General features: G+C 48.1%; 1 protein-coding gene across 1 annotated transcript in view; it reads right to left on the bottom strand.

Moving 5' to 3' along the window:
- CDH8 (cadherin 8) overlaps nucleotides 1–3,707 on the bottom strand; it is a 231,688-nt gene extending 227,981 nt beyond the window's left edge. Inside the window, exon 1 of the mRNA XM_083625807.1 lies at nucleotides 2,652–3,707. The gene's annotated coding sequence lies outside the window, so the exon portion shown is untranslated. The remainder of the gene's footprint in view (nucleotides 1–2,651) is intronic.
- Nucleotides 3,708–4,460: the final 753 nt, after the last annotated feature.

Raw genomic sequence — 4,460 nt, 5'->3', positions numbered from 1 at the left:
AAAAGTGTTACAGGGAGACATATTTTAACCAGTATTTCCCAGAAACTTTGGTGTTTGTTTTAAAAGGTTCCTTCATTTCCCAAAGCTATTTTTAAGGGACCAATTTTCATTTAATTAAAAACAATAATAATTGATTCCCCAAAACTTATCATCTCTCTCAATCCCAAAATACAGCTGGCAGTTATCTCCTATTTCAGAAGGCCCTCAAGATGCAGCTAAGTACAGATATTGTGGAGGTTAATTAATATCCATCATATAATTGCAAGCATTTCAAGGGGAAAGTGTGTGTGTGTAAGCAAGACAAGAATCTATAAAAAGCAATATTGCAGGGGGAGGGTGAAATGAGCTGCATTTCACAGGGAAGACTGTGGTTCAGATAGCAAATAGTGAAACATAACTATTATGTTGGATGCATGGAACAGTTAGACAAGACTGTGCTTAGCTATCCCTTTCCTTTGGTGTACTTCTCCTCCCCCTAAAAAATAAATAAATTGGGAAAGTGATACAATTGGCTTAGAGCTAAGACCAACTTCTTATTATAAACTTTGATTTTTAATTGCTATCATTATTATTACTAATAGTGACATTTTCATTCCTGGCGCTGCATGTTTGCAGAATACCCCCACTGCAGTAGAATATTTAGTCTCCGTCTGTTCTTCTGCATGATTTTTCAGACAGCTAAAAAGTGAATTCAGACCATTGGGAACTCTGTGATTCCCTTTGATTATTTTCAACAAATCTTGGCTTTCTGTAGCAGGTCAACTCCAATTGGATATCCCTTGCCTTAATTCTAGGATTCCTGCTAAACGCTTTCCTCGGAAAGTGCCACATGGAGCAATCCAATCCTAAGAATGCTTACTTGGAATTAAGTCTCAATGATGTCATTGAATTTACTTTCTGTAAGGGCAGAAGACTGCAGTCTTAGCCCCTGTCTGCAAAGAAAGCCTTGCTGGGAATTTTCAAGAGAGGGTGGATAAAGTTAAGAGGCTTCTCTATAGCTTTGCTGGTTATCAGTGACATTATTTAATTGGAACTGAAGTGAGCAGCTGTTAGATCCCTCCTAATGCAAACATTATGTTATGTTTCGAGTCCATGGCCAGCTAACAGTAATGGGTGACTGACAAAGAGTCCCCTTACAGTTATGCTCCTGGGAATCAATAGCCAGTGGTTCTTCCTCTCTTACCTCTTCCTTCAGGGTATTATCAACCTTAAGGATAACTCTTTTTCTCTGTCTGTATCTGCATTTATTTCTGTATCCAAGGGAAGGGGAAGTTAAAGATGGAACTGCGCTTAACATAGTTTGGTACCTGTTGGCATCGATGGCTGGTTTTGCAAGTCACTTTGGAAGGATTCCATCCAAATCTGCAGCCTATTTAAGTTAAAACTCTAAGCCTTGTATCCTTGCAGAAACCACGTTAACCAGCACTGCCACTCCTCTGGTGATTCCTTTAAGAAAGCCCCCACCAAGACCACCTGCAAAAATAAGGACCTAGAGCAAATCCCTGCCTACATTGCCCCAAATCTGAGATGTTCTGATCTGTTGCCTGTGCTGTTCCATGGCTGAACAAAATGTTCTGCCATGGCTCACTGTAGCCTGGCGGGGAAGACTGTTTGACAGCTTGATTGGGATGTTACTACCCAGCAGCTGTTAGATACAAGCAGGAATGTAAGAGAACATGTTATTCCTCCAAGCCTTCTCCCCAACACCACCCCTCCTCAATTCTGGATGAAGCGCTTAGGAAAGAGAGAAGCTGGCTTGGAGGGAGGGGGTCAATAGTGTTTTCCGTATCTTCCTTGGAAAGCATGTCATTATCAAGGGACTGGAGCTAACATGGGGTGCGGTGGGGGCTGATCCTAAGTTTCATCTTGATATGGCTGCAGCTTTGCTAAGGTAGGCAACTGAGGTCCGTTCCCTTTTTGGGGGAAGGGGGGCAGCAACTTGTAGAAAAGGAGCTTGACTGCTCACTTACTGCTTTGAGAAACCGGGAGGAGAGAGGCTCACATCTAAACCCTTGATTTTCTCAGCCAAAGTAGCATAATATTTAACATTAAATGAAAATAATAACAACAGTGTTAATTTTCTCCCTCCTCTCTGTTTTTAGATTGCCCCTCTCCACCCCCCCAGTTTACCCTCCTTTCTCTGTATCTGGCTGGCGGCTGGCTATGTTCTTTTTTTAGAAGGCTATTCTCAATATATCTGGCGGGGTGGGGGGTTAGAGAAAAATTATCAACACCAACCAGGCAACGTCTTTCAAGTCTTGAATGTATGCCTGGATCTATCAACCAGATGGTGGGAAAGAGACAAGTGATTTAGTGTTCTAAAATGGGGGGGGGGGGCACAAGCACCAACCCCTCCACCACCGGTGACCACACGCCACCCCACCGCTATCGCAGAGTCCTGCAAAAAGGCATGTCCGGAATGGGCACCTTGAGATCTTCCACCACCATCCTCACTCAGACCCCCCAAACCAGGAATCCCCAAGAAGACCCAGCTGAATAAGTAGACAAAACTATCCGAGCTATCGGAGAGACCGAGGTAGCTGGAGATTGATACTTCTCCCTCCGCGACCCTCTTCCTCTCCTGGTGATAAGACTCTCCAACCCAGGAGAAATCTTATCACGTACCAAAAAAGAATAACGGCAAAAGGTACCTCCTGCTTGGCTTCTTCCCCCCCGGAGCTCCAAGAAGGAACGTCTTGCAAACTCCTACTTCAGCGCGGTGAAATAAATACGGTTCCCCCCTCCCCTCCCCAAACAATCGTAAGATTCGACTGGAAAGGTGGCTACTTGTTCTTTCAGTGGGAGGCGAATAGTCGCCAGCCCGGGCGAGCTTGGCCAAGAGTGGGTACCTGCCTCCGACCGGCTTTCATTCTTTCACACCAATGCTGCCTCTGGCTCGCTCGCTTTCTCTCGGCTTTTTTTTTTTCTCTTTTTCTAAAAAATAAAATAAAATAAAAATATTTATTTCTCCCACGGTCTTGGGGAGCGGGGAAGCGCCGGGGCGACTAGGGCTCCTCTCCTCTCCGGTCCGGCTGGCCAGGCGAAGCGCGGGGCTGGATCAGTGCCGGGTCTCCGTCTCCCGTTGCAACGCTCGTCGGCGGTGGCGGCGGCTGCAACGGCAGCACAAGCGGCGGCAGCGGCGGCAGCAGCAGCTGCAACAGCCCATCTCCGGCCGAGCGAACGGGAGGGATATTCCAAAATAAATCCACTCATTCAGACGCGCCGAGCCGCTCGCTCGCTCGCTTTCTGGCTCTCCGACGTGCCCGCCTGCCAAATGGAACTGTGAAGCGATGTGGGGGGAGAAAAAAAAAGAAAAGTGAGGAGCGGAGAGCCTCCCCTGACAGTTCTTATTGGGCTGATCTTGGAGGCAGGTCTAAAGGCTCCCGAGTACGCCGGGCTGGAACGCGCGCCTGCTCCATTCCAATCTCGCCGGCGCGCTTAACTTTCTAGTCCTCTTTGGGGGTTTCTGTTTAGGGGCGGGGGGTTCTGTGTTTTTTTCTCCCCCCTTTTTTTTAAAGAGCCCTTCCCTCCGCCTGAAAGGCTGCCGCCAGCCGGCTCGGGGCGATTTCTTGGCAAGGACACCACTACCACCACTACCTCCTCCTCACCTGCGCAACTCTCGCCTCTTAAGGACTCTGCTGCTCTTCATTCCTCAAAGCAGGAAAATCGGAGCGAGAGAGAAAAGGAGGAGACTTCAAGCAAAGGGGGAGGGAATGAGGGATCTAGAGTAAACTCCCACCACTGACACCGCGCCATGCCTGTTGATGTCCTGCCTTTGGCTAGCGTTCCCCCCACTCCATGCAAATTACGGGTGCAATAACTTCTCTTGTAGTTTTCCCGCTTTTGGAGAGACAAAACGCAAGGAGAAGGTGCCGCGGGGCACACTGTAGGCCTAAGCAGAGGTGGAGAACTTGTAGCCCTCCCGGTGTTGATGGACTCCGACTCGCATCAGCTGGAGACAGCTCGGCCAATGGTCAGTGGTGATGGGAGTTGGAGTCTGGCAACATGGGGAGGGCCACAGGTTCCCCAAGCCTGAAGAGAGTGGCTGGAAAAAGGCGTCCTCAGGTCCTGAGGACATCAGCGGAGACTTCCTGGGATAGGTTGGAGGAAAGCTGCATCTAACCCCAGTATTCTGTTTCTAGCGTCGCCCAGTCAGATGTCTCTAGATGGTCAAGACCTGAGCAAGGCCTGAAGGTGGTAACAGTGAAGGTGGTGCTGAAATAGACAGTGATTTTTAGATCTATGGCTTTATCTGATCTTTGATGAAATATTTTGCAGAAAGAGACCTGGCTCGGTGGCAGAGCACATGCTTTGTACACAGAAAGCCTCAGGTTCAAGCCCCAGCATCTCCAGGTAGGGCTGGGAAAGATGCCTGCCTTAAATTCTGGAGAGCTGTTGCTGGTTAGGATTGATGGTACTGCGCTGGATAAGGCTGTGGTCTGATTTGGGAGTTTCCTATG

The sequence above is a fragment of the Podarcis filfolensis genome (assembly GCF_964270895.1).
Source record: "Podarcis filfolensis genome assembly, chromosome: 8".
Lineage (NCBI taxonomy): Eukaryota > Metazoa > Chordata > Lepidosauria > Squamata > Lacertidae > Podarcis > Podarcis filfolensis.
This window is presented reverse-complemented; position numbering and strand designations above follow the sequence as displayed.